Source organism: Eleutherodactylus coqui, chromosome 3 (genome assembly GCF_035609145.1).
Source record: "Eleutherodactylus coqui strain aEleCoq1 chromosome 3, aEleCoq1.hap1, whole genome shotgun sequence".
NCBI lineage: Eukaryota > Metazoa > Chordata > Amphibia > Anura > Eleutherodactylidae > Eleutherodactylus > Eleutherodactylus coqui.
Window position 1 is genome coordinate 194,993,944 of NC_089839.1, and position 24,125 is coordinate 195,018,068.

Consider the following 24,125-nt stretch of genomic DNA (forward strand, 5'->3'; position numbering starts at 1 on the left):
GAGCAGCAAATGGCACGAGGCTTTGATTACATGCTATTACTGTACACAGGATATTCCTCCTAGAATTGTTGCTCATTGTATTCACCAAGTATTGTGTTCCTGTAGGCCACACGGCACACTGTATGTCATTTGTTTCCTCTGGTCTGTGATAGTCTCGGCTAATGCTTCCCAGACCCGTCCTGAAGCTGGTGAGTCATCCTCGCGCTCCGTTTGTGTGCGCGCAGCCATCTTGTAATTTCCTTCCGTGTATCTCTGCTTAAATAGTCCGCCCTGACTCTAGAAGCGAGGAAATGGTGCCAAAGTTTAGTTTAAAGTCAAATATTTACAGGCTGACTTTTGGTATTCGTCGTCCTTTGCAGTAAATCTGCCATCTGCAAAATGTAGCATTAATGTTCACTATGAAACAACATTGGGGTTTCGACAGATGTTATCATAGGAGGGCAAACACGGGCAATGTTTTATGACCAGCTTTTGTATATTCAGATTGCTGTGTTTCTGTGTTTATACACTGTATAAATAGAGCATGCGAAATAAAAATTAAAGTTGACATTATTGTAAAATATAAGCGAATACATGACTCTCTAGTGCAGGCCGTGCACATTGCTGGTTTTATCAGGTCATGTACCTACAAATTTCACAGATGTGGTTGTTCCAGGCGCGTTTACGGTATATTCATATAGGCAAGTGCAATAGAGCTCAGTGACAATGGAGCTCAGTGACAATCTAACGATTTTCAGTGCAATGTTACATGGGATTTTCAGGCATGTGCAATGTGTTTTGCAATTAAAAACATGCCTTTTGCAGCACATTTAGGCCAGTTTCACGCAGCTGTGAAACTGGCATGAGCTATGTTCATTGTGAGAATCAGAAATCTTGCGCAACTATGAACCCCAGTCTTTTGAATGGAGTCATTTACACTAGCGATGATTTCCCACTCCATGTCCTGTTTTCACGTTCCTCGGAACGCATCACCCATTGTTTTCAATGGGACAGTAAAAAACTTTGCACGGCATGTAATGCAAGGTTTCCTATTGAAAGCAATGGAAGACACTTGCTGATCTAATGCGGCTGAAAGCTGCGCCGAGAGATCGGTACTTTACAGAAGTGATGGGGGCAGTTTTGCAAGAAGACTGACTCATCGTTGTGAAAACGCACGCTGGAGAGCCCATTATCAGGCCGGGTTTCTCTGCCTGATATCGTGCTCTTCTGTGTGTAGGTAGCCTTCCCTGCCCCCCCCCCCCCCCCCCATGAGACTGAAGTCACATGCTTCAGTGGTAAAATACTTGTAAAATACATTGCATGCAAATCACACGTGAGTACAATATGGGGTGTGTTGTTTTTTTTTTTACACTTAAACATAGAATGCGTAATTAATGGGTAAGGTGGACCCTCAAACAGGCCATCCAGCGATTCTTTTTTTCCTTTTTTTTCTCCCAAACTGTTGCTCCAAGAAAAAAATGTCGCTCATGTGCATTGAAACATTGACATGAATTGGTCCTTTTCATACATGATTTTTAGCTTATCGCAATCGGACAGAACTCATATGTGAAATATGTCCGCGTGAATACGGGTTACAGGCGTGTTCTGCGCGTGCCACGTACCAGTTTTCAATACCTCTTGGCCACCCTGTTCCCTGTCAGAGCAAGATGTGGCCATGGCAGTGAGATGACTGGTTTTAAAGGTTTGCTTAGGAACCAAATGCATAAAACAGGAGATCGCATAGGTAGTCACATGAGACTGTCAACATGACTGTTACCTTGGAAACAGAGCATGTTGCTTCTCTCAAACGGCTTACTGTTGTGGCACCTCGTCATACGGTGCCTGCTTTACTATTCGTTAATAACGTGCCCTTTTTGTACCATGTTGGGGCTGTGTTGGGTGCATTTTGCTATGTGAGCTTTTAATTTCATCCTCCATTTAACAATGCTGTATACTGAGCGCTCTGCAATCGCCTATTTTACCTGAGAGTCTGCAAAAAATTCTGAAAAAGCTAACTGACAAGGCTCTTATTGCCACAGATCTCGTAATGAAAACTCTTCCGTGGACAGCCAGCCTTAAAGGGCACTTGGGTTATGTCCACATCAGTATGCTGCACTGTTGCATTCAGGAAAAGTTTGGACTACATGCTGGAAGCCTGGAGGACCCCATTATAGTCAGTAGGGGCCATAGATTACCTTTCAGACCTGTCATTGGCGGATTTGTTCCTGGCAGAGACTTTGTTCTCTTGTACCCATGATGAAGCATCGTCACACAGGTGTGAACTTCACCTTGTAATGGTGTCAAGTTGTGCGGTGGGGTCTGTGCCATTCTTCAGTGGGTTAACTTCCACTGGCTGCTGTTCTCTCTCACTGATGGCGCGAGACGGAAACTGAAGCAGGTCCTATTTTCATACATTTCATGCACGAGGATTGGACTTGCAATGTGCGGTGTGTCACACAGCACACGGATGGGGGGGTCTCTGCTGCTTAGTGTGGGTTACACCCAAAATCTCAGACGCAACTCTATTGGTGGTTCAAATGCGGCCTTGCTTGGATGAAAAATTTATCGCAAAATTGCTCTGGATTTCCCCCCTTTTGCTATGGAAATATTAAGAGTTGTCGTCTTACAGGAGCTGGAGGTCCACAGATCAAAGACCACAGATTTATATTTGCCTGAAATATTTGGATGAGGATGCAGACCTACCAGTGCAGATTCAGCTTTGTATTAAGTCATAACATGAAGTCCCTTTAACATAGCTTCTTGAAGAGATATTATACATAAATTTTGCCATGTTTTTATGCTGGAGGCAATTTTAGCGGTTTCAGCTGCATATAGTGGACATTTTATTTGTTGGGCTACTGCGGAAAAAACTTCCATGATTTGATCGGTCTGGTCGGTGCTGATGCACGGCAGGTATTGTATATAATGGATAGTAGCCTGTATCTTACTACATAGCTCTATGCATGCCAATAACCATCAGTGTTGCATTGTCTTTATAGTCCGTTAGCTGGTAACAGGCAGACTTCAGCGCGTTTGTGTCCATAATGACCTTGGCACACCAATGTGAGAGGTTGACTTTGTTATTGCAACAGGTACTGTGTGAAAGGTGACACTGAAGTTTAGATCTCGCTGCTTCTGTCTGTTTAGTTAAATAAAGGCCTTGTGTGAAACGGTCTGCTCTGCAACAGTCTCAGAAACAAGGTGTAGCTTCTTCAAGAAGGCTGTCCTCTGATCTCTACCCACCTTCCTTCCTGCTTTGCATTTTAGTCCAGCTCTGACTTGCCTTTCTTACGCTTGCTTGTTCCAAAACTGCCACCATAATTACATTGCTGATGCTTCCCTAATGCTACATGCTTTTTTGTTATGTAATGTCCACAGATATATATATAATGTATAGCTCCAGCACAGTGCATAGCTCTTTACATTAATTTCATAATCCTTCACATGGGTGCAGCATTGCTTACTGATAAGATCATGAATCCTTCCTAGGTTCCCACAATTCCAATGCAGTGTCTGCTGCAGTTCAAATCCCTCTCCTATCTGTAGAATTATTCTTCCTTATCTGCTTTATTCTCTTTATTATGCATGTAATGACGCTCGGGCACCAGGGCTGTGTAGTTGGTATGCCAAACTTCTGACTCCTCTATTTTACTACACTCCAGCTCCTTCATAAATGGTTCATGTATGATATCTTGTAATTTAGCTGTAGTAAAAATATATTTGTAAAAGGGTTGTAAACTATTGATGGCCTATTCTTAAGGTAGATCATCTATAGATCGGTAGTGGTCTGCTGCATGGGATCCCTGCTGATCAAAGTTCGCTTTACGGACATGCTTGTGCATTGAGGCTATTTCTGCAGGAAGCAGACAGCTCCGTTCTCACTTCAATGGTCAGGGTTCGTATCGCAAGCGAAGTTTCCATTGCAGTTATAAACAACCTGATGGAACATCTACAATACAGTACATAGAACTAGAATAATTGGGAACATGCATCTATAATCATATGTTCAGCAATGCATTTAAAGGGGTTGTTTAGTTGTAAACCATTGGAGGCCTATCTGCAGGATTGGCGATCAATCTGCCTCCCGGGACCCCTGCTGATCACTGGGCAAATGCACTTGTGCAGTGAAGTAATTTCTGCAGGAAACAGACAGCTTTGTTCCCACTGCATTGGCCATGCTTGGTATTACAGGCATTGAACTGAATGGGAGCTTTGCCTGGCTACTGCAAAGGGAATGGTGCTGTCTGCTTCCTGCTGAAATCTGCTCAGTGCACAAGCGTGCCATTGAACGCAGAGAAATAAAGCATGCTGCGATTTATTTCTCCTGCATTTAATACGCATTTCCCCTTGCAGTTCCAACACAGGTGTGAATGAAAGACAGTAGACTTTCATTGCCTCCATTCACCTCGTATTGCGCACGGGAAAATGCGTGTGTAATACGTGGTGACAATGCGCCCGTGTGTATGAGCCATAAATCTGCATGTAGCACTTTGTGTTGGGGGAAGTTTAAGGGCATGTCAGATATTCAGTAGCATTGTTGCAGAAAGTCTCTCCCACCCAGATATTTTAATAACCACACGTTTAAATTGCTGCATTCTTTTTCCCTAAAAGAATTAACAATTTTTAAAGAAATGTTTGCAGACCCTCTACTGTGAAAAAGTCACACAAGTTTTGTGTCTTAGGTGAATGAACATGCAGATACCTGCCAGTCTGAACATAGTTCTTTGCTTCTTGTTATGGAGCCTCATGTATGGAGCTTTTATCTTGTACGGAACAGTGCTTTAATATGCGGCACCTGAAGGAGTCTATATGGCTCCCTTAAGTTCCACTTCTTGTTTTGATGGTGAAAAATAAAAAAATGCTTTGATTGCAAAGAGCAATATATTACCAAGACTGGTGGGATACAGCTTTTAAACGGGTTTTCAGAGAGTATAGAATCTTTCTGTGCCCCGATGCCCCTGGTCCAGCACAGTAGCCCCAGTCCTCACCACTATGGTCCCAGAATAGTCACATGACGTCTATTATATACACAACAGCTCAGCCAATCACAGGCTTCAGCAGTCATATGCAGTACTTGGCATAGACACTGTTGAAGCCTGTGATTGGCTGAGTGGTTAAAGGGAGCCTGTCATCGGGTTCATGATCCTCGAACCACAGACAGCATGAAACCGAGACAGAAATACACAAAACGTCCTTGTATGTTTTATTGTGAAATGCTGCAGCGTTGTAGAATAAACATACTTTGAAGTATGAAAGATGAATCTGTGCAGACCTACAATAGCACCCGTGGAGAACCAATTCTCTCGACCAGATCACAGCTTAATAGATCTAGAAGTCTTAAAGGGGTTGTCCCGCGAAAGAAAGTGGGGTTCAGCACTTCTGTATGGCCATATTAATGCACTTTGTAATATACATCGTGCATTAATTATGAGCCATACAGAAGTTATTCACTTACCTGTTCCGTTGCTAGCGTCCCCGTCGCCATGGATCCGTCTAATTTCAGCGTCTAATCGCCTGATTAGACGCGCTTGCGCAGTCCGGTCTTCTCCCTGGTGAATGGGGCCGCTCGTGCCGGAGAGCTGGTCCTCGTAGCTCCGCCCCGTCACGTGTGCCGATTCCAGCCAATCAGGAGGCTGGAATCGGCAATGGACCGCACAGAGCCCACGGTGCACCATGGGAGAAGACCCGCGGTGCATCGTGGGTGAAGATCCCGGCGGCCATCTTGGTAAGGTAAGTAAGAAGTCGCCGCAGCGCGGGGATTCGGGTAAGGACTAAACCTTTTTTTTTTTTTTTTAAACCCATCCCTTGGGTTTGTCTCGCGCCGAACGGGGGGCCTATTGAATAAAAAAAAACCCTGTTTCGGCGTGGGACAACCCCTTTAATGGTCATTTTAAAAGTAAGGCAGAAAAAAATGGAAATTTAAACTGATACTGAATTTTTCAGACGTTAACACATGGCCTGAATATATCCCCAGGCTATATGTCCAATCTAAGGCCTCCCTCACACAGGAGCTGTGGGGGGAGCTGCAGGATCTGCCAGCTGTGGGGGTGAAACATGATGGAAGTTGTAGGTAAGTCTGTTGCTGTTACTGCAGAAGTAATGCATGTAAACACGACAGATTGGCGGCTGCATGAGATGAAGAGCGTCCAAAGCATCTTTCAAGGCAGCTGGAACAGAGCTGGAAGGGTAGGCTGCGGCGGCCTCTTCTCACCCGTATATCCTGCTTTCCTTGTGTGTGTTTTCCGTTTACATGTTGCAGGTGATGATAGGCCGGCACAGACCACCCTTTCGGCTTGAAGCTCTGTTCCAGCTCCCTTCAAAGTTGGACTTCAAAGTATGTTTGTTTTGAAATGCGGCAGCATTTCAGAATAAACCGTACACAGATGCGCTCAACATACCTGTCTGGTTTCATGGCGGTCGGTGTACAAGGAACTCTATGTGGCTGCTGCAGCTCCTTCCAGGACCAGGTGACGGGACTCTGTGAGGACACACAACTAAGTAACTTATTTTTTCATTATAACCCATTTCCTGTCTGTGTATAATTGTTCTGTGTAAATGCGTCAGAACTCTCAGAAAACACCTTAACAATTCTGAAATGTAGTGTGTCGGACGGATCCTGAGCTTGGATCACCATAGAGCCCTGGTGTAACTAGACATGAGGGATCCGCTTGGTACAGCAGTCACATGGCCAGTGGGCCTGGAAGAATCCCATGTTTAGGAGGAACTTGTTAATTCCTCTTTACAGCAATACGACACTTCGGAATAAGTCCAGGACTACAACTGGGAATATTTGTTGGCTATAGTACGATTCCTGCTATAATGAAAGGTGATTCTGTTTTGCCAAGGGCAGTAAACACCCAGTCGGCCTCTTTTTGTCTTTTATGTTTCCATTTATTGGCTAAGAATTACTTAATCCAGATAATAGTTTGCACATGTTTATGCGAGATTGAGTTGTTGGGATCCAGTCACACATTTTAGTCTTATACCAAGCTTGAAAACTCATGGAAATCACAATGTAGAGCTTCCTGCGGTGCAGCTCTTACTTTCCCTTTTGCATGTAGTGTTGCATCATCCATGTACTTTGGATCACGTGGGGAACGTAATGATACTTCAGTTTTTAACAGCCGAGACCATCGCTTGCAAAACAGGAAACAGATTTTGCGGAAAACTCGTCTCCTCCTTCGAGTCGCGCCACACAGAATCTCTTAGTCGGAAATATTGAGTATAGTTGCTCAAAAGTCATTCAGGCTTTCTGTATGTGCAAAGTTTGTAAGATTAACTTGGTCTGCTGTGTGACTACTTGTGGCTACCTTTATGGTTCTCCGGGCTTTAGATGGTAACCAAAATGGATTCTTCAGTTTTGTTGCCATTTCCAACTAGCACCACTGCAGGTCAGCACAATGTGCCCTAGAAGGCTGCTGTTCACACATTGTAGCTGGGAGGATGTGTGTGGGAGCAGTGGTGGCTGTGTGAATAGAGAAGCGGCATGTGCCCATACTGTGGGCTCCTATGTTAAGGGCTCTTTTGAGAACACTGCTATGCGGATGCGGTTGGGGCAAAGCTGTCCAACAGGAAATGAGATGCTGGCCCGAATAAGATGGTGTGCGGGGACCATCCTCCCCCAAAACAAACCTGCACTACCTGTAACAGAGCTCTGGGGAAAGTTGGTCATAAGAGGCGGTCCTCTTATCAGTAGGGAAGGGGGCCCTCTAGATGTGAGTATGCTGCGATGTGGGAGTGCCGGATGTGTATACTAGTGCAAGTGTAGACTATTACTGGGGAAGAGAGGTGCTTTGGGTGGCCTTTGTACATTATATTTCAGAGGGTGGCACTCGTGAGGTGTATAGTTTTAATTTAGGGGTGGGGTTGGGGTCTCACACACATTTATTTTAATTGTGTAATCCACTGCAAACCGTGGGCATTGAAAGGCATGAACTTTTGCTTTTTCCTTCACACTTGTGGATACGAAATACGTATTCTGGGAGGGTAAGAAAAATACAGCACACTCTATTTAGCTGCGGATGGCCTGCATTGAAGACTATGGAAGCCATCCGACCCTCGGCCCATACGCAATTAACCGTGTGACGGCGCGAGAAATACAAACCTTTAAAAAAACAAACAAACCTGTACTGCGCATGAACAACGACGAGCCACAGCGGTCATCCACAATGCATGAAAATCGGGTACGTAGGGTGACTGGCCAGGCTCACAGCCACAATTGCTTGCAGGGCCTCCCATATGTGGAATCCAACCCATTAGACTCACCGGAGAATCGCTGCAATTCGAGCTGTCAAGCTGACCGCAGAGATCCGTCTGCCGACTCCTGCTTCCGGGCGGCGGAGATCCGCCGTGGGCTATGGCAACGCCCATGGCCAGGCAGCCTTAGTTAGAATGTGTAGATAGAGATATATTATGTATGTATGTCTGGAGTCCTGATTCTTCCACTACATAGCGAGTACATCTGAGCTGTTATGTAGTTGCACCTCACCCCTACCCATGTCTCATGGCCTTCGCATTTACACTGACCGATTATCGCTCATATTCGTTTGTCATTGGCCCTTTATAAGGGGGTGCAATAATAATACAAAGCGCACCCAGATGCAGGTTTATCTTTTTTTTTAGCTCTATATTCTCTGATTTTTAGCTCTGCCTAAATCAACGGAGAGAACCTTCTGATTTTCTCCAATTGTATTTCTTGCATAACATCTGTTACGTGAACAGGCTGCCAGCAGAGAGCTTTCCCCGAAGCATCAATACACATATTGCTGGGTTTATGTGCCATGCGTGCAGGTAATTCCCCTCCCCCATCTATTAAATATTCCCAGATCAGCCCTTTTAATTGGCGGCAGGACAGATGCAGCGGTGTCACACAAACAGGTCGAAGTGTTCAGCTCTGCAGTTATGTGCAAAGATCCAATTGATTAAAATTCCTCCCCGCCCCCCTGCTCCTCGTTCCCGAGGACTCCAACTGTGTGTCTCCCTGCGTTTTATAGAGGTCACGTATGGCGCAGAGCCTCCACGATAAGGCTGCTCGTCGGAAATGCCTTGCAGGAGGAGGATGGGCTGTCAGGTGATGCTGTGAAAATGGAAAGGCTGTTTGTCTCTACAGTGAGATTACATGTATGTTCAAATAACCCCCTGACAAGCGCTGCCTTCAGTGTCCTGTCTCCATGGCAACGCAGACCAAATCTTGGCAATCTCTTCAGCTTGCACCTTTTTTTTTTTTTGCATTGATTTCCAGGGTAGATGAGACTCTCCACACAAATCCCCTGTCCCTCTGCATAATATGATTTTACATTATCAGCTGAGCTTGTAACAGGTGTAACGCTTTACACAGTCTACAAATATACACGCTTTTGGTTTAAAGCGACAATGTTGTGTTTTTTTTGTCTCTACTTGAAAAGCGCTCCTGATCAATTAAAATAGCGCACAGAATTATAAGTTGGCGGGTATCGGTTATAGCTTTATTTTGGTTCGTTATGAAAAAAAAATGCCAGTTTGCGGTTGCACGGATGGTATTGTATCATTCTGAAATTAATATTCTGTTATTGTACTGCAAAGTTGCATTCCTTTTAATACCTATTGTTCACTGTTATCAACCACTTCAGGGCTGTCATGGTCTGCGGTAGACTGGAAGGCAGAGATTTTCCTGTGGCATTGATATTTTATTACATGTTTCTCCAGTGTTAAAAACCTCCACAAACCTTTTACATGCGTGTGACTGATATTAGCTGCTGCTTTGACTAGAGTGTTTATGCCGATTGTTGCTGAAATATGTAGAATGGTATAGATATACGCATATATGTAATATGCATCTTATTCGGGAAGGAGGCTGCATAGCCTTGCGTGTCGCACAGGGCGGGGGGATGATTAGATTGAGGTCGCAGAAGGGATCACCAGAGCAGTTATCCATTATATTTCTGTACGTGTTTGGAACAGAAAGCAGCCAGTGAACCTTTACCATTGGAGTCCGTGCTGCATTTTCCTTGGGAAATAAGATTAATGTTTTCTGCATCTAGGACAGAAATAGGGCAGTGCGGGGAGAGGGATGATTCCAGAAGTTGCCTGACAGTGATCCATGAGCGCAGAAGTTTGCTGCACTGAACTATTTGGTGGATTTAAACCTGAAAACTGGATGAAAAAAATGAGCAAATTATGTTCCACTTATCTAAATTTACAGGGTAGGTTGTCATTGTCAACATCATTCTTAGGAATTGTTCACATCTACGTCGGAGGTTCCATTCGGAGCTTCTGTTACTGATTTTTAAAATGCCCAGATGAAAAAGTGCAGCGTGCATAGCTTCTAACAGAAACCTGATGCGCCCCATTCTAGTCAGCGGGCCCACCGGGTGCCTGGCACTGCCTTTCAGTTCCTTTATAACAGCAGAACAATTGAAAGGTATAGAGAAGAGCAGGAAACGGCAAGGTGGATGATGATTCTAGAAATCTCAGTGAGGATTGTAAATTGCAGCACCTTAATTTATGCTGTGGATTTTCATATGTAAAAAAAAATTGTATTGCACATGATTTTCACATGCGTAAAAATGACATGTTTCAATAATAAAAATATGAAATCGTACTTGCATGAAAATCGTGCGAGTGTGGTGCGTTTTTGGGTGGGGGAGGGGCTTGCTTCCATAGGAAACAAACCGTTCTTGAACAAAGCCACCCAAAAATCGGACATCCTGCGATTTCTCTATCTTGGACCATCGGTCTGAGAGAAAAAAATCGCTCGTGAATAAACAGAATGAAATTTAATGTGTTCTTTTCATGAGTTCCATCCATATCACAGCCGGACGTTGTGCATGAACATTTCCTGTATGAATGCTCTCTGTCTTGGATATCTTGTATGGGCTCATTAACACAAGCGTATTACATGCACAAATTTTGCGGGCGTAATATGCAGTTTATTTTAATGAATTCATTCACATATGTATTTTTTTCACGCAACATGACCTATCTTGTGCACCGCAAGAGCCCATTAAAAACAATGGGCTTGTGTAAATACGCACAACATACTTAGAAAACCTGTATATTCGCTGCGCATATATGCACACAATTACGCAGGGGTGGAATTTTGTTGAGAAACGTGGGCAAACGTGGCGTATTTGCACGGCTGAAATGTGCTTAAGCCCTTGTTATGCCGGCCAAATACTGTTCCTATAGTAGCTATGAGAAGACGTTGAATTGCTGTGGATTTTGTCATAGATTTTGGTTCAGATCTGCAGCAGATTTCAACCATTCAGTTGAATTCAAACAGAAGGGATGAAATGTGCTGCAGACCTGCGACAAATTAGCTATTTGTGAATGCACCCGTATACAGCTTTACTTGCCTTGAGATCTATAGGGGTTTGTGTACACAGAGCAGTATTGCTGCAGAGGATCCACATCTGATCTCTGCACCAAACGGAGTGCATTGGCCACGGACTTCACCTCATTTGGAGGAGTGAAAATCTCCAATGCAAATTAACATGTTGTGTTATAAAATCCGCAGCTCAGGCCAATTTACGACGCAGATTTTCTCTATAATGTAGATAGGATTTCTTAATGCTTGTACTGTAAATGTCGTGGATTGTTCCCAGCTGATTCCACGGTGTTAAATCTGCAGCATTTCCAACTGGAGTGAACATACTGTATTATAAAGCTATTAAAATGCTGTAATTGTTTACAGATCTGACTGAGGTTTACTAGAAGGGCTGATTTGCAGCGATGCATTAGAGGCGCTCAAGTTTCTGAAACTTTATAATGAGCGGTCTCCATCGTTCTTCAGCCCTGCTCTTCATAAACTGACTTTCAGTTCTACCCTCAGCTGCATATTCTGCACTGGCTACTGATTTTGTTATTCCTGGTAGACTATATGGCGGGTTTCCTAATGAATGTATTCGTTAATTAGGATTTAAAATCAATATATACCATCATAGTCTGCTCTAAGGGGGCCTTTTCTCCCCTTCTAGTCCAGAGTCTTTAGTTTCTCATGAAATTCTGGGATTCTTTGAGGGCCGGGTAGACTCCGGTTTCTGTTGGCCTAGTAACCCACAATAATATCTCTCATTGCTATCACTAATAATGCCAAGGACTCGACCATGTGGCACTGTCATTTGGCTACATTGGAACATGCTTCACACCAATTAGAGGTCTCTTTATGATCAGAATGGGAAATAGTTGATCACAAGTTCATGAGATTGCTGCTGCTACTCTGATTTGGAAAGTTGACCACAGACAGAACATTGGTTGAAAAATTGCTCAACAGGTTTTTGATGTAGATTCGAAATTGATTTCGCCCTTTCAGTTGAATCCTTGTCAAAATCCAAACTTTTTGATGCTTTTTTCCCCCCTAATACGGATTTTGACACTGACTCGATTGTTACATGTAAACATACCTTAAAGCGGTTGTCTCACGCCGAAACGGTTTTTTTTTTAATTCAATAGGCCCCCCCGTTCGGCGCGAGACAAACCCAAGGGATGGGTTAAAAAGTTTATTACTTACCCGAATCCCCGCGCTGCGGCGACTTCTTTCTTCCTTTACCAAGATGGCCGCCGGGATCTTCACCCACGATGCACCGTGGGCTCTGTGCGGTCCATTGCCGATTCCAGCCTCCTGATTGGCTGGAATCGGCACACGTGACGGGGCGGAGCTACGAGGACCAGCTCTCCGGCACGAGCGGCCCCATTCACCAGGGAGAAGACCGGACTGCGCAAGCGTGTCTAAAAACGCCAGAAGACAGCGAATTTAGACGGATCCATGGCGACGAGGACGCTAGCAACGGAGCAGGTAAGTGAATAACTTCTGTATGGCTCATAATGCACGATGTATATTACAAAGTGCATTAATATGGCCATACAGAAGTGCTGAACCCCACTTGATTTCACGAGACAACCTCTTTAAGCATGTTTTATCTTCTATGGTTGGGGCAGATAAGTGTCTGCGAGACTTCTCTGGCGCAACTCGTCTCAAGTGAAACAGTGGGATTGGTTAAGTTTAGAGATGAGCGAGCGTACTCGGAAAAGCACTACTCGCTCGAGTAATTTGCTTTATCCGAGTATCGCTGTGCTCGTCCCTGAAGATTCGGGTGCCGCTGCGGCTGACAGGTGAGTCGCAGCGGGGAGCAGGGGAGAGCAGGCGGGAGAGAGGGAGAGAAAGATCTCCCCTCCGTTCCTCCCCGCTCTCCCCTGCAGCTCCCCGCTCCGTGCCGGCACCCGAATCTTCAGGGACGAGCACAGCGATACTCGGATAAAGCAAATTACTCGAGCGAGTAGTGCTTTTCCGAGTACGCTCGCTCATCTCTAGTTAAGTTTATTCTGATTTATCCAATTCCTCGTCTTCTGGCATCAATCATATGTCCACCTCTATAAACACAATGCTATTGGTGGACCCAGCCTGAATCATTGCTCTCCATGGACAAATCTCTTTGCTATGGCTAGTCAGCCCCTTTAAACTAGCCGTTGGAGGTAATGCAGTGTGCAGGGACTGGACAAGTTGTTGGAAGCCGGATTAGCCAGTGTGCCTGGAAATGGAAGGGTATATTCTGGCAATTAAATCTGCTTTGGAAAAATTTGGTGCAGGTTTGAACAAATTACAGCTGCAGATTTTTAGACTGTCTGCCGCTCATATGCTTGCAGATTTTAGTGCTACTCGATGAGGCTAATCCATATGCGTGAAAACGACGCAAATTCTGCTTTCACGACGTGCTTTTTTTCTCCGTCTCCCCTGTATGTACGACAAGTCAGCTGAACAGGACGTTTAGCCTCATAAACACAGGCGTATGCCGTTTAGATCTGTGAAAAACGCACACTTTTCACTGCATGTGCGCTTTTTTTGGTGCATATGCACATATTTTTCAAGTCCGTGTTACATCTGTATTAACTGTTTTCCCGCACAAGAAGGCCCATTTGATGTCGCTCATTTCCCCAGTGTCTTTTAGCAACATGCGTAAAAAAAATGCAGTAAATACCCGTGCAGCTGCATATTTGCTGTGTTTTTCTACGCAATCCCATAGTTTAACGGACGATTTTAGTTCATGTTGTGTACCAAAGATAAAACGTGCTGCAATTTATCCTTTTACGCATATAAAATGCACGTTTTTGTGCACTAGTGTAAATCAATGGCGGTGTAGGCTGTCCTTTATACATCTGTAAAAAAAATAGGCCCGTGTGCATGAGCCCTTTAATGACATGGACTTACCATGGATTTGATACAGAATACATATCCAATCCGCCATGGGAACAGGACCTTAATAAAGTGTAATATTTAGCTTCCAGCCTGACCTTGCCTTGACTGGTGAACGTGACGTCACCTCCGGGGAACTGGCAAAAAACCTGTGTATTTAATTGTTGGGGAAAATGGCAATAAGTCCCCTAAGAGACAACTAAAAGTGTTTCATTGACCGTTCTGACCTGTCTTGTAATAGGCCACAAATACCAGTTCATGCCAGTCAGACTTCTCATGTCCCCAGTTCATGTATAACTGGGAAGTGTCTAGCGGAGGAAGAAGTTCATGTGCTGCTTACTGACAGCCTGTTGGGAGGGGGTGGAGGGAGTGCCGCCTAATGGTGGAAATGACCTTCGGGTGCAAGTCACAAGGAGATGGGTGTCTAAAAGTGACGGCCTGCAAATTAGTTGCTTCTGAAAAGCTGGCTATAAGCTCCAGAGCCGTGTACAACAATACATGAGCCTGTCGTTTTGCAGTCACACATCAAAATGAACACGGCTCTATTTTCAGCATTTGTGGTTGAGGCCGGTGCCTGCACATCTCCACAGGCCCACCATACAGTCATAGGGTGGATCTGCATGGGGTCTAGCAGGGCATCTATTGTGTGATGAGGTATTGGGGAGGACTTTTACAGGGTGGGGCAGAAAGAAGAGAATAAATTGTAACCCTTATGTTGCCGCATGTATGTGATGATAAATACTCTTGTATAAAAAGGCAACAGTATTCTAGAGGTGAGGCCTGTATTGGGCAGATTTCATGCCTGTGTTAGGGCTCGGTTCAGGGTTTCCATATCTCTGATCAGTTTTTGGAGGAGAGAAACCAAAATTAGTGATCTGTTCGTTGACTTTGATGGGGATTGAAAAAAACAGAATCCAAACAGAAAGGCTTCCGTTTGCTTCCATTCTGTAAGGCTTTTATTACGGAAAAATAACACTGTTGACTATTTTCCTTGTTAAAGAAAAAATATTTTTTTTTAATGAAATGGAAGCAAACGAAAACCTTTTCATCTTCTTACCCCCCCCCCTTGAAACCCCATTGAAATCAATGTAAAAAGAAACGGTCTTTTTTGCTTTCCTGTTTTTATTTGTTTCTCTCCTCCAAAAAACAGAACAGCGAGGTGGAAACCCTGAACTGACCCATAACGCAGGTGTGCAAGCGGCCTTAGCTAACCAGAAAAATGATATTTGCAAGCTTTCAGGGCACGCAGCCCTTTCATCAGGCAGATAACAAATACTCTTCATTTATCAGCCCGGCACAGGGGCTGCATCATCTGAAGGCTTGCACATATAATTTTTCTGGCTAGCTAATAAAGGTATTGTCTGCGTAATACTGCTGTCCTTTTTATAGAAGAGTATTTAACATTACATAGACTTTTCTGGCTAACACAGTGCCATGCTATACATCACTGCGGCATGTATAATGTCACAGCACTCAACAGGCCCCCACGGGTGGGGAAAGGTTTCAGTAGGCTTCACTGAGGAGCCCCAGAGTCTGCTGGGTTATTGATACTGCTCTTCTGTCTGCCGCTATACACCAGGATTGCATCATCCATAGCAGGGCTGCCAACTCCTCTCCGCTCTACAAAGAGGGACGCAGACAAGGCCGTGTCTCTTTAGAGGCTTCTCCCATCTTCCTGCCTCTTCCTGAAACCTCACTGAAGCCTGGCGTTTCCTAATAGTCACCTTTGTTCTGAAGTCCTCTCTCAGGCTCTCCTAGGCCCCCTCCTCCCCATCTGCTTCCTCCCAAACCATGTCATATCTTTCATTTCCTGTTAACTCTTTGGCGACTGTTCTAATAGGCTGAAAGCATTTATTTTAGTGTTTATAGTAAACTACATTGTAGGCATCCGCCTTATGATTTTGCTGTGATGGTTCTGCTTAATGGATCTGTCAGAATATCCATGTTTTGGCTTTGTCTTCCTATTGGGGTACTTTTGACATACGCTTGCCAAATTTGAAACCTACAGGAACATTATAGTTCTTTTCTCCTAATAGTATGCAAACAATAAATCTGATGTTAAGGCCAAGTATTATGGCTTGGGTTATATAGAATCTAGATGCAGCACTATAGATGACTGTGGGGCTATATGTGCTTCTCTGTGCCATCAATTGCATACAAATGTTTCTTTTCCTGTCCGATTCATGCAGAACCCGGCTGAAAAGAAATTCTTTTGTATCCATATTGGGTGGTGACAGTGTGGAGCTTCCGCTAAATGTAGGAACTGGACGGCTGTAGTAGGTTGCTTGCCTGAATTCTGTTTAACGTGGAAGGTTAAACGTAGAGATGAGGGTGGTTTATGATATTTTTCAGTAAATAATGGAATCTCTAGCATGTTTCAGCACTTGGAGGTATTTGAAGGGGTTGTTTGGTTGCCAGGTGATTAATTATAGGTTTACGTATTAAAATAACAAAACCAGCGATACTCACCCATACTCTGCCCCGGTGATCCAGTGCTGAAGCCTTCGATCCTCCCAGTCTTTGTTGTTGAATGGCTACTACCTGACTGCCAGTCAGGTGCCATTCTCTTGGTGTCACAGCTCAGATGCTGGGAGCTGTGATGCCAGGAGACTGGCACCTGACTGCTGTGGCCTCTGGCTGTACCCAGTGAGTTTAAGACATTGCTCCCATAGTCTATGGGGCTCAATGGTGATGACTGGTTCCATGCAAGGTCACCTGGATTGTAAAAGCTATTTCACTCAACACGTTTTCAGTCCATTTGCTGTCTGAGACCTGCAACAGACTAGAGTCAGACATCACATGGACCCATAGTATGTGCCAATTCATACATCTTTATTTTTACAGAGCATATGGTCTATGTGAAAATCGGTGTACGCTATTCTGCTCCGATTTTGTGGATGAGACTCTCCCATTCCAGTCAATGGCGATGCAAAAAAAATTGTCAAGACACGCCAACCATGTTCTGTCTGGATTTCACGGATCTGTTGCTAAGAGGTTGAGGCATGTTGCAGGATTGTGTGGTTTTTGTTGCACAGATATGAAAAAATGAATGAAGTTCGGAGGTAAAAACACAAAATTGTGGACATCGGGCAGATTTACCAATGGACAGTGCAGACTTGGACTAGCCAATCTTAAAATGTACCAGATTTATCACAGTGACTCTGCTGGATGGTAAATCTAGCCACTGTTTAGACTGTTTAGTTTTAAGTTATATCACCTATTAGTTGACTTGGTATATGTCAGATTTAGTGTCAAAAGTTTGGCGCAGGTTTGGTGTAATTTTTGGCATACAGTGCTGTATTTAGGACAGGCCCCTTTCAGTTGTGGTGAAAAAGTTTCTAAAAAAAAAAAAAAAAGATTTCTGGTAAATTTTCAGTAGTAAATTTGCTCCAATATGTTTGCAGATGCAGCGTGGGCGCCTTCATAAACTCTGGTGAATTCAGATCTGCTTTACCAGTGGTTCTCTGCACTGGGCACAGCGGGTATTTTACCAGGGATGAGATTCCACCATCAGTGCAGAAAGCTGACAAGTGTGCGCAGTAAATTGAATGTGTCTGGTCACTGGCCTGTGATGGGGCGGCCTTTCCTTTACAAGGTGAATCTCCTTCAATTGCTCACAGTGTTCGCTAATGTTCACATCGACTTGAGCAAAAGTAATTTCTCACATGTCCACGACAGAGAAAATGCATCATAACTAACTGATGTGTCTAGCAATGTCTGCTGCTCGCACTTGTGTAATATTTTACAGTAGGGTCAGGGCTGGCAATCATTAATAGCGTGTGTAATTGGAAAAAGAGAAATTGGTGGCAAAAACAGGTTCTAGATAGACAGGGAACAGGACGGTGCCATGGGGAGGGTTTTTTCACACGTCTTTGCTAACATGCCTGACTAGTCAACACTGTTTTAATATGTAGTACTCCCTAATTTGTGGGTTTTAACATGTAGTTCCTTGTTTTTCCATTAACTAGACCATCCGGATGATTAATTCAGTAAATGTTTTACATGTTAGGTTATACTATTTGACTTTATAAGGCTCCGGTGCTACTATTTGGCAGACATTTCAGAAACGCTTCCTCTTGTGGCTTTTAGGTGATCATTGTGTATAGGTGGGGCAGAATAAACATGGCTGCACCTCTAGGACACTGGTGTTGTAGGAGCGCTACTACTGCTTTATTTAGGGGAGTTCAGAAGTTGCAGCATATTGCTGAGATTTTTGGAAAATGGGGGCCAATAATGGCATGTTCCCACGGGTTAGAAATGCTGTCATTCAGTACTGAACGTCCGCTGCTAAAGTGAATGGAGAGGGGCGGGGCAGAGCGAGGAGTGAAATCTCCTCCAGCCACCCCAAGCCCCCTGCTGGCTGCTCTATCAGAGAGCGAGCGATACTCCCTCCTGTGTAACAGCATGGGAGCAAGTACACACAGGGACGAGTGTCGTCCATCGCTTGCCCGGCATTCATCTAGTATAAGTAAGCCTTTAGGTTCCCTGTCCACGGGAGTGATTTCGCCGGAGGTAAATCGCAGACGAATCACGCCGTCTAAAGCTTTCCATAGCGTCGCTATGGAAAGTGCTGGCCCCCTGTCCACGAGCGGAGAATCATTTCGATTCTCTGCTCGTGGCCAGCAATTCTCAGCATGCTGCGAATTGCCGCGATTCTACATGGTCAGCCTATCTGTTAGATAGGCTGATAGCGGAGATCCGTCTGCCTGCTTCCGGGCGGCGGAGATCCGCCACGGGATACCGCAGTGCCCATGGACAGGGGGCCTTAGTGTGGATTTTACACCCTCATTGGAAGAAGTGGAATGTGCACTGAAAACACTGAGCATAAATTGACTTGGTGTACATTTGTAACACAGGTCAACTTGCACAGCAGATTTTGTCTGCAGCGTGTGGATCCAGTCTGTATACTGTAAATGTTGCGCATTTTCTCCGGCTAATTACACTGCAGAAATACTGTATTTTTCTGACTATTGGGAACACTTAATATGGACAACACACCGATACTTATGTCAGTGGGGATACACAAACATATGTTTTTAACGCAAACTTATAGTCCATCTAAAGCAACCACATCACGTCCTATTCTTCTCTCATTTCTAGCGCATCAGTCAGCCATTCGGTGGGTGCGCCAAAAAAATATGCCCAGATGACATCTGTGTGTGCTCCATTTTTCATGGATCTTTGTTTTTAGCAATGCTAGACAAAAAATTGGGCCTCCTATCATTTCTATTTTGCACATGAGGAAAAAAAGATGGCAAAATAAAAAATGGATGACATGATGCATATGGATGCAGCACAGACAGACACATGGATTAAAATTGGTCCATTTTTCACAGATCAAAATGGGAAAGACTTGTCTGAATAAGCACTCGGTTGCCATCTGTGGTCTGAACTTTACTGTGGACCTAGTATCAAAAATGGACCAGTACCCAGAAGTCAGTTCACCATTGTATCTAGAACTTGGCTGCCAGCCCTTTTCTTTCAAATGTCATTGTAAGTCGTTGTTGGCAATTAACTACAAAATTACAGTTGTCTCTCTGTGAATAATCTGTCTACGGTATTTGTCCCCAATACATTAGCTTGCACAGACTTCTGGTGCCCATGCACTTTCACCAGCTGCTGGCTGAATGATTGTGCGTCTGACAGCAGCTTTCCTCGGCTCTCCCATACTCGTGAGCATTCGGCTTGGCTGAGTGCTCATGTATTTAGGACTGTACGTTTCGGCTAGTCGGCTCTAACGTCGGCTTGATGTGACGCTGAAATTCAACAACCCCAATCCTCATTTTCCACCATCTGTCGGGGGAGTTGAGCGGTCCACGTACAGATCAGAGTCCTCCAGTCCTGCTGAAATGGGCGAGTTCGAACTAAACTCTAGTATGTACAGGAGCTTAAGGCCGCCTGCAGACGAGCGGAAATCCCGCCGCGGGATTTCCCGCGGGATTTCCGCCGCTGAAAGTCTGCATAGGAGTGCATTACAATACACACTCCTATGCAGACGGCCGCGGTTTGGCCGCGCGAAATCTCGCGCGGCAAACAAACCGCGGCATGTTCTAATTTTGTGCGGAGCACGCACTCACCCGGCCGCCGGCTCCGGTCTGCGCATGCGCCGGCTGCGCGGCAGCCGGCACATCAAAGAGCCGGGGCCGCCAGGCGCGGGTGAGTACGCGCTCGCCCCTGCAGGCTCTGGGGTCGGATCGCGCGGCGAGATTTCTCGCTGCCGGATCCGACCCGCTCGTCTGCAGGCGGCCTATACATGTAAATTTTTATGGCTTACTACTAGTGTCCCTTTTTCGTGTTTTTCTTAAACCCGTTTATATAGTTCGTACTTATTCTGCAGCGCTATACGGATATTGTCTGGCGCTCACAATCTGTATTCCCAAATAACCTCTAACGTTTTTTGGAGTGTGGGAGGAAACTGGCACAAACCTTGGGAGAACCTGCAAACTCCATGAAGATGATGGTGTCCTTGGACTCCAGTGCTGCAAGGCAACAGTGCTAACCAGGAAACTACCATGTTGCTGATGACAAACTGTAGCTATGGTCGTATTCACACCAACATATTTCTTGTCTGTATATTCCCTTCCATGTTTTACACGAAAGCTAGTTTTTTCTACAATGGCATTCAGTCTAAACCACACGTCAAATACAAGGCCTGCGGGCTCAATCCAGCCCACCGCCTCAGTTTATGTGGCCCGATGGCCGTACACTAAACCTTATAAGGGATAACCAGGTAGCTCCCGCCTATGTACATTGGAGTCAGAGGGGAAGCCGCTACTCCAACCCCTGTGTAGTGGCCAGTGCTCAAAATTGCAAGCCCAGCTCTTATTTAAATCAATGGGACCCACGCTTGCAATTACAAGCACTGGCCACTACGAAGGGGTCGGAGCAGTGGCTTCCGCTCTGACCCTGATGTAGATCAGTGGGCGCTGCCTGGATAACCCTGTTAAGGGACTTCTACTCCCACTGCGTGTAGCTCCAGTTTGGTGGCACAGTGCAGTGTTTGTGACCGGTGACATCCGCGATCACAGACTCTGCACTACCGTCACTGGACTGGAGCTACAGTGTACAGCCTTGGTTGCAATGACTATAAGCACACGAGAGTAGAACAGCGAAAATTATTGTATTTGAATTGCTGTGATTTATCGCGTATTATACGCATGTAATATGGAATTCAGAATCCGTTCCTGTGAGGCCGGCCTTATGCTGGTTCAGTTTCTGGATTGTGGATTAGTGTGTTTCCATTCACTTACAACAAACACATCTTGAAAGGAATAGAAACAAAGGGCCATTTCACACTAGTGTTTTGTTCTGCCTATATCAGGCCTGCTCACCTTGGCACTAGTTAGGGACCACAATTAAAATCCGTAAACCTCTTGGGGCTGCAAATAGGTTTTAGTTTCGCACTTTATAAGTAAGCAGCTAAAAACCTATTCTATAATTTAATGATTTAACTATTTTGCAAATTCCAGGATGCTCTGCGGCCAGTGATAGGAGCATGGACCTTAGTTTGTGCTGCTATTTAGGGCTCATTCACACATGGATTTGTGCCGCATACCATAAAAGCCACAGATTTTAGTGGGTTCGTTCACATGAGCATATTTTTTATGCGAAAAAAAGTACGCAGCATGTCCTACTTAGTGTGTATTATGCACCTTAGAAGCCTATTGAAATTAGTGGGCATGCGTAAATATGCGTGAAACACACCGAAAACCTGCATATTCGTTGCGTCCTTACACACCAAATTAATGTGATTTTGTGCGCTTTTTTTGCATATGCAAATAGTGTATTTGCACACAAAGAAAAACCTTCTGGAGCGGATGAAATACACAGGAGCACGCGGTTTTCAGTCATGTGAACCCGTCCATAGACACAATGTGTATGCAAGTTTCTTAGAAAAATGTATAATTGTGCGCACTGCTGCGCTATATGTACACGTAAGAGCCCAAGGCTGGGCTCACACAGGGAGTAATTGCTGCGGACTTTGCACGAAAAAATCCCGCCTGAATCTTAAGCCTGAGACTAAGCAGCAAAGTGGACGAGATTCGCAAAAATCTCATGCACATGCTGTGGACAGTCTGCTGCGGACAAGCCGCGTTTAAGCTGACATGCGCAGAATTCGATGCCACGGTATGTAAAGTGTATCGCTGCGGGCTCTCCTTTCTCTATGGAGAGAGATGGCTGCAGCGGAATAAGCCGCTTTCAAACACGCACCAAATGGCTCAGGACCTCAGCTGCGGAAATCTCACGGAATTTCTGTGCGGTGCCTCTGCCAATATTCCCCTGGATTTCTGCCCCATGTGAACCCAGCCTAAGAAAAAGCCAAGCGACTAGCCTCTTGACATCCTAGTCATGTCACAGTCTGCAGGCCACCAAAACTCCTCTTTTGGCCTGCATGCTCAGGTCTTGTCTAGCTGTTCTGTCATGGGAGCAGCAAAATGGAAAGAAAGTTTGGTTTTCTGCCCTGAAACTGAAGACCTTCTGTGTCAGTCTGTCCCTCAATTTACAATCTCCATTCCGATTGTTATACTAGTCCACAAGCGCAGACTGCTGGACTATTGTTTTCAGTTCAAAAAACAAAACAAAGATTATTTTATTTTACGTTGTCAATAGGAGACGGATGGACATTGTTTAATTTTTCTTTTCTGGCTGTGTTATGGGGTTTTGATTTCTGACCATGTGCAGAGGGGAAGATAAACAAGCCAAGTGGTGCCAAAAAATGGGTCCTTTTTAAAATGCTGAAAAACGTAAGTGAACGGAATGCATGCTTTCTAATTTAATTTTTTGAAGGATCCGTTTGATGGATCTGCAAAAAACGGAAATGTTCCCCATTCATTTCAGTTTCACTTCCATTTTGTAGAATTCAGTTGTTTTTTTTTTTGTGTAAGACCGCTGAGGAAACAAGTGTGAACTGAGTGTAAACTTGTTCTACAATTATGAGGGTTGTCTCAACTGGACAATGCCATATTATAGGGTATGGAACTTATAAGTGGGAGTCCCCTAATCAAGACCTGCCTCTAACAGTCGGAGCAGAGAGCTGCTAACGAAAGCAGACCCTACTTTTCATGGTGGAGTCCCTCGGTGTCCACCGCAGGGAAAATGTATGGCTGACAGCCGCTTCATAACTGCTCCCTGCGGTTACCAGGCTCAATCCACTGGGGTCAGATGATCGCCAGGCTTCAATTTAAAAAGGGTTGTGGTTAAATATGAATACATACTGAAACCATATGAAATGTGCTTTTTTTTGTTTTCTCTCGACTGCATGTGTTCTGTGTAATCTCCATTTCCCATTTTGGTGATGCACCTAAATAAAAAACAAACTGTGCAATCTTGTAATTTCATAACGAATGCAATGCATGAAACTGTTAGCCTATAAACATTAGCAGCTTAGGTATTCCTTATAGGTAGCTGATGTGACAGTCCCGTGCATTCATATGTATGTGCGCAATATATTGTGCGTACTTTTCAATTAACATCCGTATTGTTGTAACGCTGGGCTTTCTGCACATTTCTCTGTGCATCACTTGATATTCAGCCACAGAGGGATTTACTGACCTTTACCATCCAGGTTGATGTGGAATCGTTCCTCCTTGGATTGGTATCTCTTTAAAGTGCCAGGCTCCTCTTCTGCAGTGGGAAAATAAAGCAATAGATAATGAATTGTGCCTCGTCCTTGCACCTTTCCCTATGCAGGTGTCTCTTCTGACTAGAACATAAGTTGTATGATCCTCACCTGCCGCCTGTCACCATCTCTTCCTTCCTGTTGCTGTACATTGAATCCCCTCTATACATTTGACGTCTTTTTCCCCATAGGCAGACCTAAACACACTACTGCACAGCAGTTTTTTTTTTTCCTCCCTCTTCCCCAATCCCACACACTGCTGGAGAACGTGTTGTGATATGAAACCATTTGAGTATATCTTGGTAGTAAGAGATCGCACACAAGGAAAAAGAGGGTGTGACGGAGCCGGGGAGAACATCT

General features: G+C 44.7%; 1 protein-coding gene across 3 annotated transcripts in view; it reads left to right on the forward strand.

The window, feature by feature from the left end:
• Positions 1-24,125, forward strand: part of SETD5 (SET domain containing 5) — a 116,526-nt gene that overhangs the window by 32,705 nt on the left and 59,696 nt on the right. The gene's annotated exons all lie outside the window — the stretch shown is intronic.